The sequence below is a fragment of the Dromiciops gliroides genome, chromosome 3 (assembly GCF_019393635.1).
Source record: "Dromiciops gliroides isolate mDroGli1 chromosome 3, mDroGli1.pri, whole genome shotgun sequence".
NCBI classification, from domain to species: Eukaryota; Metazoa; Chordata; class Mammalia; order Microbiotheria; family Microbiotheriidae; genus Dromiciops; species Dromiciops gliroides.
In genome coordinates, this window is record NC_057863.1 from 149,375,000 (window position 1) to 149,390,029 (window position 15,030).

Consider the following 15,030-nt stretch of genomic DNA (forward strand, 5'->3'; position numbering starts at 1 on the left):
CACCAGCCTTGGATTCAGAAGGACCTGAGTTCAAATGTGGCTTCAAACACTTGACACTTCCTAGCTGTGTGACTCTCGCAAGTCACCAAAAAAAAAAAAAATTCCAGGAATAAATCATTACTCCTACATGATGGCCTGTGAGAACAAGAAGTGTCCTATAGACATTCTACTTTCATGCAAAAGGGAGACAGAGTCACTTTTCAATGTAATGAATACCGAATTTGAAATCACAGAAACCAGGTTCAATTCTGTCCTTTCTACCTCTAGGACCATAAACAAGTCAAGTAATTTCTTTAGGCTTTTATATTCCTAGGTAGCTAGGTTATGCATTGAATAGAGAACTCAAATTCAAATCAAGAAGGCCCAAGTTCCAATTCTACATCAGACATTTCTTAGCTGTGTGACCTAGGGTAAGTCTTGAACTCTGCCTGCCTCAGTTTTCTCATCTGTAAAATGAGGAAAATGAAGTACCTACATTGTTTTGAGGCTAAAAAGAAATAACATTTATAAAATACTTTGCAATTTTTAAAGTGAATTATAAATGCTAGGCATTATTATGATTCTTCATCCAAACACCTTATTCTAATCACTGTGAGTTTTTTTAAAATAAGTTTATTACATTCTAATATCAAGCCCATGTCCAGAGAATTAGATTGTGCCTATAAACAGACCCATGACTAGATAATTAAAATCTACAGGGCAGAGATAGTGATATAGAATTTTTTATTCTTCAGGTCACCATCACCATAATTTCTGCCTAAAGGAAAATCTTGGTGTTCTTAGACATTTACTTCAAATGAAATCATCCTCTAGTGACCATCACCATCTGATGATGATACTGAAAATAACACTTCATGTCATCTAACTGTGTAGTACTACTCTCTAAATTACCCATTTTCATTAAGGTATTCTCCAGACAAACTGATTCTGAAACTTCTCACTGTTCATCTTAATAAAATATGCTTAGGGCTAAGTTGTCAGCAGAAGAGTAACATTTATCTAGTCATTTGTCTTTAATATTGTATAATAGTGATTCTTTTTCAAGTGAAGCAATGTCAGATGTTAAAACCCTACTCACTGCTGAGCCACTGTGAGTTCCAAATATTAGAGTAGTTAATGACCCAGGACTTACGATTGCTTTACCTGCCTCCCATCTGTAGAAAGGTAATATAAGCACCTAGCTGAGAGGTTTCCTTTTTTATGTAAGAAAGAAAAGAGTTTTGATTTTTAGTTAGTATAAGCCATTGCTTTTAAATAGTGCTTTCTTTACCAGAGATTCATAATTTCATATGTAAAACTAAAGTATATTGCTATTTTCTGAGAAATATTTTACTATTATGGGATTAAACTATGGGGGAGAAGTGGTAAAGATGGAAGGGGAGAGAGACAGAGACAGAGACAGTGACAAACAGAGGCAAAGGCAAAAAGACAGATGAAGATACAGAGATATACACAGATACCCATTCATACAAGTAAATGCTTTTTAGAAATTTCTAAATTTAGAAAAAATATTTTCTATTTGAAATCATGGACACCATAAAGTTGATGGATATTTTCATGGTCTTTACCTATTATTGTTTGGTTAATATTGAAATAGTCCTTGACATTTTGTGGAGAAACCACATAAGCACCTGAATCATTCTGTTCCTATGATGTTGTATTTATGTGGTAGCCCAGTGAGTTAGCTTCTCAAGTCGCTGGACTAAAGGCAGGTTCTATTTTAAAATTGAGTGAATTTTCTTAAAATAAATATCAAGGGAGAGATGGAGGAATCTGCTGGGAAAAAAAGTATAGGAAATCTGAAGTGATCTGTTTGCTGTATGTTTCAAGCAATCTTTTAAACTGTTCTATCTTTAAAACCCTTCACTTTATACCTTAAAGGGGACATCTGATGCAAAAGATATATGTGCATATACATATATATGTATACATGCATGCATATTCTAACAGGAAACCCCCAATGGTCAATTCTGAATTCTAACTTGGTTGGTCAGGGCATAAAAATGTACATACTGTCATTATTTGTGTTCCAAAGGTAACCCTTTCCCCACCCCTCTCTCAAGATCCTCCTTTTATTTACATTATTCCTCAGAAAATGTCCAGGGATTCTTATTTTATAATACACTTAAATCATGGAGCAGCTAGGTGGTGCAGTGGATAAAGCACTGGCCCTGGATTCAGGAGGACCTGAGTTCAAATCTGGCCTCAGACACTTGACACTTACTAGCTGTGTGACCCTGGGCAAGTCACTTAACCCTCATTGCCTCACAAAAATACAAAAACAAAACAAAACTATAATATGTTTAAATCACTGATATTTCATGTTACCATATTCATAATTAGATGAAAAGACCAATATGCACGTAGTTACCTTTTGGTGCAGAAAGAAAAATATATTGGAAATGCCTTCAATAACCTGCAGTGGTTATTTAATTTAACAATTAGTTTGTCTGGATAGATTCAATGGAAGATTGCATTTGGGGGAATTGTGGAATAACAGATTGACTTCACTATAGACCATTTCACCTAGAAAAATCAATTGTCAATATAAAACTAACCATGCCAATTAGTGCATAATCAACTGGAAATGAGTTTAAGAACTCTATTTGAAAGGGTCCTCAATAATAGGATTTAGACTAGTCTTAGGAAATGTGTTTCCTTTAATAATTGCAGCATGGGGCAGCTATTTCACTCGGAATAGGAAATGAGCTTTTTACTCATAGAAAATACTTATGATTTTACAAAGTATTATTTCTTGTTAATTCCTAGACCATCTACCTTCCTGGATTCCTATATATAATATTTTGTTAGGGGCCATATCTGCCATGTGGGCTAGACTAGGGATTTTTTTTTATAAAAAAGTATTGAAACTATTCTCCAGATTTAATTTGCTGAGGAGACTAAGGTTTTCACTATCAAAGTGACTTCTTGGTGTAATAAGTACAAAAGGCAGCCCAGGAAGGCTAGAAAAGCATAGCCAACACAGAAACGGGGAAGTTGTTCTTAGCTGATTGAGTGTCATATCTTTGCTGAGTATCCTTTTCAAGCTGTGGCTAAGTATACCTCCTTTTCTTGCCCTGCTGTGTGATCTATGAAAATAAAAAGAACACAAAAGTGTTCTAATGTTAGATTGGATCCATTCCTAAGACCAGTCATGTTATAGACAAGCTGCATTATATCAGTGTTTAGTCATGTTTCAGAAGATAAGATTTGACCCAGGACTCCATAAATGCAAGTCCTGAAAAGGATTCCTAAAAGAATAATTCTAAACAAAATACACTATATTAAAAACTAACAGATAAAAAAACCCAAAAAAACAAAAAACAAGAAAGAAAGAAAGAAAGAAAGAAAGAAAGAAAGAAAGAAAGAAAGAAAGAAGGAAAGAAAGAAAATCTTCTTTAAAAAAACTAACAGATAAAAGGACCAAAACCAACTTAATAAATAGCTACTAATGATCAGTTGTTGTATAACTGAAAAGAACAGAAAAAGAAGGAATCTATTGTGGTTGCATTGAAACCTTCTTGACATAGGTCTTTAGAGTTGTTTTCCCTACTATTTTAATTGTCATACACATACATACACATGCATAAACACACACAAATATATGTGCATGTGTATGTGTATATATATATATATATATATATATACACATACACACACACACACATATATATATATATTTTTTTTTTTGAGCTGAGCTGATTAACACAACTCATCCAAAGTAGATGTTCTTAGAAATGGATCCCAAACTAAGATTAGAAAGAGTTCCATTTTAGAAAAAATAAGAATTTTTTTTTTTTTTAGTGAGGCAGTTGGGCTTAAGTGACTTGCCCAGGGTCACACAGCTAGTAAGTGTTAAGTGTCTGAGGCTGAATTTGAACTCAGGTACTCCTGACTCCAGGGCCAGTGTTCTATCCACTCCACCATCTAGCTGCCCCCCCAAAAATAATAATTTTATAAACCATATGTTGATATTGATATATTATTCATATATATGTATATGTGCATATTGGGTGATTGTGTGCATATGTGCATATGTATATACATATATGTGTTCTCTATAGATACATATTAGAAGCTGTGATTTCATTGGTGCAGGGTCTTTTCAGTGAGAAACCTTTGAGTGACACCAATAACTTCTCTACCACATGCAGTCTTAGACAGTTGCCTGGGGGCATCAAGGGGTTAAGTAGCTTGCCCAATATCACAAAGTCAGTATGTATCAAATCACTTAAACCTAGGTGCTCCTTAAACGAAGGCCAACTCTCTTCCATTATACCATATTGCCTTTAATATGGAGAGTAATGACTGCCTTAGATACTTACTAGATGTGTAACCGTGGGTAGTCCTTTAGCCATTGTCAATCTGAATTTCTTCTTCTGCAAAATGTAAATAATAATAGTACTGACCTCCCATGGTAGTGTGATGATCAAAAGAGACAATATTTAAAATACTTTGGAAATCTTAAGTGGCTTTTCAATGTAACTGATATGTCCATATAGATAATGACTAGAATTTATTTATTAAAGTTTTCAGAGGGCTTTATATATGCTGTCTCATTTGAGTCCTACAAAAATTCTGAGACAGATGCTATTTTTTGTTTTACAGATGAGGAAACAAATTAAAGCTGAGAGTTTAAGAGACTTTATGAGGGTCACAGAACTGTGTGAGGAAGGATTCAAACTTAGGTCTTCCCTATTCCAAGTCCATCATCCTAACTCCTACTCCACCCATCTTTTAATGCTTATAACTCTTGTATATGGATTTCCTGTGTTTATAGGTAGTAGAGGGAGCAGCTAGGTGGCACAGTGGAGAAAGCACCAGCCCGGGATTCAGGAAGACCCGAGTTCAAATCCAGCCTCAGACACTTGACACTTTCTAGCTGTGTGACCCTGAGAAAGTCACTTAACCCTCATTGCCCCCCCCATAAAAAAGTAGTAGAGGAACATTGGACCAGAGAAAATGCTTAGGGTAAAAAAGAAATGGTTGCTCTGCACAAAAAGAACCTTATACATAAGGACTGCCTAAGTTCTTGCTAGAGAATGATGAGGTGCTATGAAAACTATTGGCTTTTTACAATGATATAAAATCTATATAAATTATTGGCTTAAATGTAAAGAAGTTGGCATTTATATAGGTCATTGGGTTTGCATAATGTTTTGCTCTTTTATCTCATTTGATCTTTACAAAAGTCTTATGGGGTTCGTGCCATTATTTTACACATGGGGAAGCAGAGGCTCAGAGATGTCACATCCCTGAAGCAATACGGATCAATTTAGTTCTTAGTTCCTTCTCCATAAGTATAGGTATTTGTGCACTTCTTTTATTTTGCTTTTGTCAATCAATCAACATATCCCTATATAGCTGATTAACTAGTAGAAATCAGTATCATTTCACATCTCTCTATTACTCATGATAATTTTTGCCTTGAGGGTAAGGATAACATATAATCTCAGTCATATTTAAGTTTATATTCAAGTCCTTTTGGTCATGCTTACTGTGTAAAATGTTTTCTGCATGTAGCTTCACCACCATCCAGGGAGTGAATCTACATGTACTTCACATTTCATTTTATAACTATGTTTTAAGTGGGCTATTGTCATGGAGTGTAGGGGGTTCCTGTAATGAGTGGAATAATTAAAAAAAATATCTTACCCTATAGTTTTGAATCCAATAAAACCCATTTAAAAATGATTGGTATACCCTGTGGGTGAATTTGGACACTGGGAAATCTATTTAAATGTTTCTTAAATGGAGTAGAAAAAAGGAATGGTATACACTTAGGTGACTTAGTGTATAGATAGAATACCAGCCCCGGAGTGAGGAAGACCTGAATACAAATTTGGCCTCTTACTAGCTTTGTGAGCCCAGACAAGTCACTTAACCCTATTTGCCTCAGTTCCTATCTGTAAAATGAGCTAGAGAAGTATATGGCAAATCATTCCAGTATCTTTGCAAGAAAACCCCAAATGGGGTCACAAAGAGTCAGAGACAACTAAATCACCATAACAACAAAAGTACCTCAGTTAGCATTAAATTCCCTGTCTTCAAGTATAGACTAATAAGTACTTTTTAGGGATAAATAGGCAAGATTCATGTTTTGGGTAAGAATTAAACCTTTTGAAATCTGAGGTCCCCTCCAAATCTGGAATTCAGTATTTTAATGAATGACAAGGATGTGAAAGTGTCTGCCTTTCCATCTACATAAAAACCAAAGTAAGTGACAGTTATGCAATCAAATTAAAATATGAATTCTAAATTATGAAATTTGATCTGTGTTCTGTATTTGAGTTTTACATTAATTATGTATTTCATATTCATTTTGTAGTAATGTAATAGGTTTCATTTGACATAAAACAAATCATAAGTTTGATAGCAATGAGGTTGAATAAGCATCTATATATCTTTCTACAAGGCAGGTCAATTACTAATTTTGAAAATGCTTGTCTTGAAATTTTATATCTGAAAGTATACCAGGCCTGAAATTATCTTATTAAACAGATGGTAAAATCTAATTTAACCTTACTTTAATGAATCTTTTTTTCTTAATTTCACAAAAGGCAAATTAGCTTCTCAGACATTTAATCCTAAGAATCTAATTTAAATTAGTTAGATATGCATCACACATAAAAAGCAGGTAGTAATTTAGCCATGTGATAACAATTTTTTAAATTTGGTGTTATTAGCATTAATAAAAATAATTTCATTTTACTTAATGCTCCTTGCCTCCCGCCAAGTTATTCCTCAAAGTCCTTAATCTATTTTTCTAAAAGAGAGGATGATCTAAATGTCCAAGAATGGACTAATTTTCTCATGGGCACATAGGAGATTTCATAATGAAGACCTCATCTCTGAAGAGTACTAAATATTTGATGTATAGCCATTTAAAAACTGACTCTTTGGGCTGAACCAAATTATTCAACCTGTGATATTTTCATCTGATAGTTCCTAACTGTATCACATGTTACTCATTCTTTAAAAAGTTCTTTAATATTTGTATTGAAATTGGCCCTTAATTCGTAACTGAAATTCTAGGATAGGAATTTTTACCTGCTAAGGTAAATTCTGAGTGACTTTCTGAGTGCCCTGACGCAAAACAAAACAAAACAGAAATCACTCTTAACCACAATGTACAATTATATATATTTTACATAATAAAATATGTTCTTTTTTCAATTTGTGCTAAACAGACCAATTTCTATAACTTGGTATATTAAATTGACTAAGCATATGAGCCAACAGACCTTTAAAAACTTGCTAGCTAAAATACTTTTGTTTTATTCTCCATTGCTGACCTGAGAGAAACTTTAGAACCTTCTTCCAGATTCTGCCCTGGAGCCATGCCTATGTAAGACTCCAAACTAGAATCATTGTCTACAATTATACAGTTGCCTAAAGAGCCATCTATAATATCTTCTTGCACTATGCAGTGATACAATGATAAAGGGTTCATTGCTCCAAACCCTGGGAGAATGCCCAGGGTGAGTGTAGCAAGGGAGAATTATTCTGTTCCCAGAGAATGGAGAGATAATTTTCTTTCTTCAACCCATGAACATAAAAAAGGGGAGGGCTTTACTCTGAAGTTTTGATATTGCCACAGAGATCTGGGTGGTAGGTGAAACAATTTAGTTATCTACTTATCTTGAATATTAGAATAAACAGACACAAAGATGAAATGCAATTACTTCATAATGATGTATGTTGCAATTAATGTATTTGGATTTTAAATTATATGTACATATATGTATATAAATAAATGTATATACATCCATCCATCCATATATGCATGTTACCTAGGATGGTGCCTTACTCATGGGTGTTAAATATTTGGTGAATAAATAAATAAATATATATATATATATATATATATATGTATATATATAATTAGTTAGGCAAAATGAGGTAAATTCTTTCTTGTTTAAACTCAGTTTTACATAGGCATAACAATAGAGGTGAAATATTGGAAACCTTGCTCCCCTTCCACAGTATTTTCCTCTTTTTCCCACTTGGACTGAGTTTTCCTTTAACCATCTATATGCAGAAAAGGCACATCATTTAGAATTTTTAAAGTGCTGTATCAATAAAGTAAAATGAATATTCTTATAGCATATGCTGATGTTTGAAGTTAAGTATATGTTAATATTTTAATAAATAGTTTATATGACAAAAGTGATTTTGATTCATAGACCATTTGATTTTGATGAATTTTTTAAAAGGTTAAAATACTATAGAGTGAGTTATATTCATGACTGTTTTCATCTACAAATGAAATTGGAATTTTTAAGTTAAAGGTTTGGACTTTTCAATTATGAGGTTAGCTTTGGTTTATTAAAGTATAAATAGTAATGTTATCTTTAGGAAAAAAACATCTTGTACAATAATTTAATCACTTAAATAAGCATTTCTTGGAGTCCTAATATACAGGATTTCTAAGTTCATTAATGCAGATAAAATGTCCCTATAAATAATCCTAGTTTTAATTATTAGAGGTTTCATTTTCTAGAAATGATAGAAAATTCAGTAGAATACTGCCTTAATTTGTGGGTATCAGTCAATTGTATTGTGATCTTGAGATAAACAGAAGACAGTTTACTTATCTACAGAAAAGGAACATGTTATAAATACTTGGCATTAAATATATATCTAACCCTTTTGTTCTTTAGCAGATGGCAACAATAAGCATTTTTGCTTTTTAAAAGAGTGTATAGTCTTGGAATAATGGGCAGTTCCATCTTCAGTCTAGAAGGAACTATCTACTTTCATAATGAGTCTATGTCTACAGGAAACAACTGTTCCCAAGCACATTGCATTATTTGTCCAGGAACATTTCTCCCATCCTTCCTGCTTGTTCAGCAAAACAAGATTAGGTTATTAAAGTAAGGCTGGAGACAACAGTGGCTTAAGAATCTCAAAGGTAAACCCCATGCCTTATTACACTCCTAGAAAGGCTTCTCCTTGCACATTGAAAGTACAGGTTGTGATTCAGTGTACGGCTTCAGTTAGCTACTGTTTACCTTAATGTGAGAATGATCAGTGTAAACAGAAAAACCTAGGAGGGTCCAGTGGGAGACACCTTTCATTCTACTCTAGATAGAAAACCTGTTTATCATCTCCACTGAATGGTGAGGTTTTTCACAAAACTAAAATAAAAGCATTTACCCATTCATTCTTTTTTAAATTAATTTATTATTAAGTTTTCAACCTTTGTTTAGATAAGATTTCCAATTTCAAATTTTTCTCCCTCCCTCTCCTCCCTCCCCCCTCCCCTAGACAGCAGGTAATCTGATATATAACATTAAACATATTTCTGCATTAGTCATGTTATACTAGAAGAATCAGAGCAAGAAGGAAAAACCTCCAAAAAGAAAAACGACAGCACCAAAAACAGAAGAGAGATTATGGTCCAATCAGCATCCATATTCCACAGTTTCTTTCCTTTTTTCTGAATTTGGAGTGCCTTTTACTTCATGAGTCTTTTAGAACTTTCTTGTACCATTGGATTGATTAGAAGAAACTAGTCTATCACAGTTGATCAACACACAATATTGATAATACTGTGCAAAATGTTCTCCTGGTTCTGCTCATCTCACTCATCATCAGCCCATTCAAGAGGCTCCAGGTTTCTCTGAACTCCTGCTCATCATTTCTTACAGCACAATAGTATTCCATTACATTCATATACCACAACTTGTCCAGCCATTCCCCAATTGATGGGCATCCCCTCAACTTCCAATTCCTATAAATATTTTTGTACATGTGGGTCCTTTTCCCTTTTCCATGATCTCTTTGGGGAAAAGACCCAAAAGTGGTATTGCTGGGTCAAAGGGTATGCACAGCTTTATAGCCCTTTGGGCATAATTCCAAATTGCTCTCCAGAATGGTTAGATCAGTTCACAGCTCCACCAACAAAGCATTAGTGTTCCAATTTTTCCACAGCTTCTCCAACATTTATTATTTTCCTTTTTTGTCATTTTAGCCAATCTGATAGGTGTCAGGTGGTACCTCAGAGTTGTTTTAATTTGAATCTCTCTGATCAATAGTGATTTAGAGCATTTTTTTTCATATGGGAATAGATAGCTTTGATTTCTTCATCAGAAAACTTCCTGTTCAAATCCCTTGACCATTTCTCAATTGGGGAATGACTTGGATTCTTATAAATTTGATTTAGTTCCCTATATATTTTAGAAATTAGGTCTTTATCAGAAGTAGTGGCCATACAAATTGTTTACCAGCTTTCTGCCTCCCTTCTAATTTTGGATGCATTGCTTCTGTTTGTACAAAAACTTTTTAATTTAATGTAATCAAACTCATCCATTTTGTATTTCATAATATTCTCTATCTCTTATTTGGTCATAAACTGTTCTCCTTTCCAAAGATCTGAAAGGTAGACTATTCCTTCCTCTCCTAATTTACCTATGGTATCACCTCTTATGTCTAAAACATGTACCCATTTTGACCTTATTTTAGTATAAGGTGTAAGGTGTTGGTCTATGCCTAATTTCTGCCATACTATCTTCCAGTTTTCCCAGCAGTTTTTGTCAAATACTGAGTTCCTATCCCAGAACCTGGAGTCTTTGGGTTTATCAAACACTACATTATTAATGTCATTTACTATTGTGTCTCCTGTGCCTAGCCTATTCCATTAGCCAGTACCAGATAGTCTTGATGACTGCTGCTTTATAGTAACGCTCCAGGTTTGGTACAGCTAACCCACCTTCCTGTGCATTTTTTTTCATTATTTCCCTTGATATTCTTGACTTTTTGCTTTTCTAGATGAATTTTGTTATTTTTTCTAGCTCTATAAAATAATTTTTAGGTAGTCTGATTTGTATGGCACTGAATAAGTAAATTAATTAAGGTAGAATTGTCATTTTTACTATATTATCTCTGTCTATCCATGAGCAATTGATATCTTTCCAATTATTTAGAACTGATTTGATTTGTGTGGAAAAGTATTTTTACCTATTCATTCTTGTTTTTTTTTTTTTTTTTTGGTAAGGCAATTGGGGTTAAGTGACTTGCCCAGGGTCACACAGCTAGTAAGTGTTAAGTGTCTGAGGCCGGATTTGAACTCAGGTACTCCTGAATCCAGGGCCAGTGCTTTATCCACTGCACCACCTAGCTGCCCAACCTATTCATTCTTAACCAGCATTTAAAGTGTAAAAAGAATGAAGTAGGAGTAAGATCACCTAGGTTTCAGCTTCAGCTCCACCCTTCAAATACTATGTGACACTAGGCAAGTGAAAATTTCTTTGAGCCATAACTTCCCCCTGTACTTTCTATTATCTCTCTCTCTACTCCCTTTTTATTGGGGGGGAGGGGGAGCATCAGCTCCCATAGACAATTCTCATTTCTATGTGGATGACTCCCAGATTTATATATCTAGCCCTTATCACAGTTTCTCTTCTGAGTTCCATTCTCACATCACCAGATGCCTATATTTCAAGCCAAGTATCCTATAGGAAGACATCTCAGACTCAACACATTCAAAACAAACTTCATTATTTTCTCCATAAAACCTATACTCCTGAAATGTCTTTTTGTTTAAAGGGCACCACAGTCTGTCTAGTCACCCAGGTTTGCAACTTTGGTTTCATCCTCTCCACCTTCCTTTTGTAAGGGATAAATTCTAGCTATACTGTCTAAAATATCTAATGAGTGGTCGCCAATAAATTATAAGCTTTAGCAAGAGTTAGACTTTTAAGCATTTATTAAGGAGAATAAGAATTTTTTTAAAGAGAGAGAGAAAGGCCTAGATTCCTCTATCTATTAAAGGGAGAGAGCATTCCTAGCTCCGCTCTCTGCCAGAGTCCACAGGAAAGAGTGTCAGCCAGTGCTCCAGCCTCCCTCTTCTTCCTCCCACAAGCAAACGTCACTTCCTGATTCCAAAGAAAAGGCGCATGGTCTTGCCCTCAGAGACCTTCACCACATGGCGGAGCTTTTCTACAGTAAGTCTCCAGCAGGTGGCATCATTCCAGTTACATTTTCCATCACTCATCATTCTAATCAATTGCCAAGTCTTAGCACTTCTGTTTCTGCAATATCTTTTCTTTCACATGGCCACTATTCTACTTCAGGACCTTATATCCTCACTAGACTACTGCAAAGGTCTGTAAATAGTTACCCCTGCCTTAAGTCTCTCCCCTCTCCAATGCATCATCTGTACAATTGCCAAAGTGGCATTCTTAGAGCATAGGTCTTGCCATGTTACTACTTTGATTAATGATTTCTAATGTTACATTTGCAGTGAGGATCTCCTTTAATGGACATCAAAAACTCTTAGCAATCTGATTCCAACTTACTTTTCCAGCCTCTCTATACGTGGCTCTCCTTCATGAACTCTTAGGTCCAGTCCAACTGACCTTTTTGCCATTCTTCTATCCCCTTTTTTGTTTCTCTTTTATGGCCTCTCCCTCATGCCTGAAATGCAGTGCCTGGGTTTCTAGTTTTATTTAAAGCTTAACTCAGAGGCTGCTTTCTACATGAGGAATTTAATGTTCCTACCAACTAATAATAATAATTAATAGTAATAACTAACATTTATATAAGACTTTAAGTTTTATAAAGTTTATACATATGTGTGTATGTATATATACACACACACACATATATATATGTATATATATGTACATATATGTACATATACACATATATACGTATGTATATACGTATATATGTATATGTGTGTGTGTATATATATATATATATGTGTGTGTATATATATATATATATGTATATATATATATATATATAATTTGTTCCACAGAACAACCCTGTAAATTGTGTGCTATTATTATCCTCATTTTTAAAGTGGGGAAAGTGAGACTGAAAGAGGTTAAATGACTTCCTCAAGGCCACACAGCTAGGAAGTATTTGAGGCAGGGTTTGAACTCAGGTCTTCCTGATTCTAAGATCAATATTCTATCTATTATATGATCTAGCCACCTTTAGTATGTTTCTTACTTTGCATTTATGTTCTACTTATTTATATCCATGCTATTACACTGAATAGAAAATAAGTTCCTTAAAAGCAAAGATTTTTAACTTCTCTCTCCTAATCCCCAAAACCGAAAACAGTACTAGGCACATTATAAAAACTTCCAAATAGTTGTTTATAAGTTTATCTGTGAAATAGAGATATAAAGTTTGTTGGGTTTTTTGTTTTTGTTTTTGTACCACTTCCTACCTAACATTTATAAATTGCAAGGTACTATATGTACATGAGAGTAATCTGGTCCAACCTCTACTCAAAATAAGATTCCTTTTTTATAATATTTCTCAAATGCAGGACATGCTTTGGTCCACAGCAACTCAAAATCAGAACTTATTAACTACCACTGATGTTTCTCTTAAGAACCCCAAAATAGGTAGCTGGAATTGCCCTTCTGTCTGTAATGAATGATACCTTTTGTCATCTTCCACAGGGCAGGTAATATCATCAAGCTACAGGCTATTGTCCTGAAAATTGGTCATGGTCATTGCTAGGTATTTTCACTAGACAAGTAGTCATCCAGTCTGTTTTAATGTCTCTAGAGATGGGTAACTCACTAACTTCTGTGATATTTCATTCCATTTTGGACAGCTATAGCTGTGCTGGAATTTTCCCCCTTTGTATTTGTCCAAAATATACTGTCTCTGGAAGACTTGTATCAACTGATGCAGATTAAAGAAAGCAAAGCAAGCCACATGATAATAGCAATAACTACAGGTAATATAAATTAAAACAATAATGAAAGGTATAAGCATTCAGATTACATGTAGTGACCAATCTTAATTCCAGAGGACAAACAGTGAGACCTAATTATTTCCTCTCAGAAGAAAAATGGGGAGATGCTGATGCAATGATATGTGTATTGTCATAGTTTTTACGTTCATAGATTCCTTCAAAGGAAGGTTTTGTTTCAGGAGTTCTGGCTGAGGGAGTAGCAAAGAATGAAAGTATTAGGAAATGACTTTGGTGTTCCAAAAAAGACATCACTACAACTTTAAAAATACACTTCTGTAATTTCCACTTGGGGCCAGCAGAACAGATTGAGTTCCTCTTTTGGGTGACAATCCTTCATATATATGAAGACCACAATCACAATGACCAATTCTGCTCTAGCAGGCTAGCCAATTTTGGATCCTGCAGTGGGTCTGTGAATATATTTTCAAATCCTCTCATTATTCTGACCACCCTCCTCTGAATGATTTCCATACTGCAAATGTTCCTTTTAAAATGTGCTTAGAGCTGAATAGAATACTTGAAATGTGTCCTGTCATGGGAAGGGTTGGGGTTATCTCTGCCTCATTCTGTATAATGAATATTTTTATTAATATTAAATAAGACTGAATTCACTTTTGTAATTACCACATTACACTTCTGAATCATATTGATCCAGCAGTACAAAAATACTCCTAGGTCTTTTTTCATATGAATTTGGATCTAGCCAGGTTTCCCCCATCTTGTAGAGCTTTAAAAACCTAATTGAAGAATTTAGTATTTGTCCCAATTAAACTGTATCTTTTAATACAAACATTTTACTGATACTATATGGCTGCAAACATTCCAGTCTCAGAAAAATGAAAATTGCATTTGACTCAAAGGCAAAGGGAATGATAGATGGTGAATGTAAATAGGCTGCAGTATATTACAAATTCAGTGATGATGTGCATGGAGCATGTGGTATAAAATATGTAAAGAATAAATATGACTGGAAAAGGAGATCATATAGCCAGAAGGAGAGGTGATGGATGGGCATTCTTACGACTACATTGGCTTTCTTGCCAGATTAAAAGAATGAGAGGAAGATCTTCAGCATGTCTGATGGATCCTCTGTGGAGGATTTAGAGAAGCAAATGTGGGCCTCTTGAAAGCTACCTCAGATCCAAGGCATTTTTTTAGGTGCCAATCAAAATAAAAACCCATTACCTCTCACCATTTTTCTTCTATAAGACACGAGTAGCATGATGGAATGTTCTCTTGTTCCCTGCCACAAATCAAGTGATGTCATCAAGCTAAAGGTTATTGTCCTACAAGCTAATCATGGT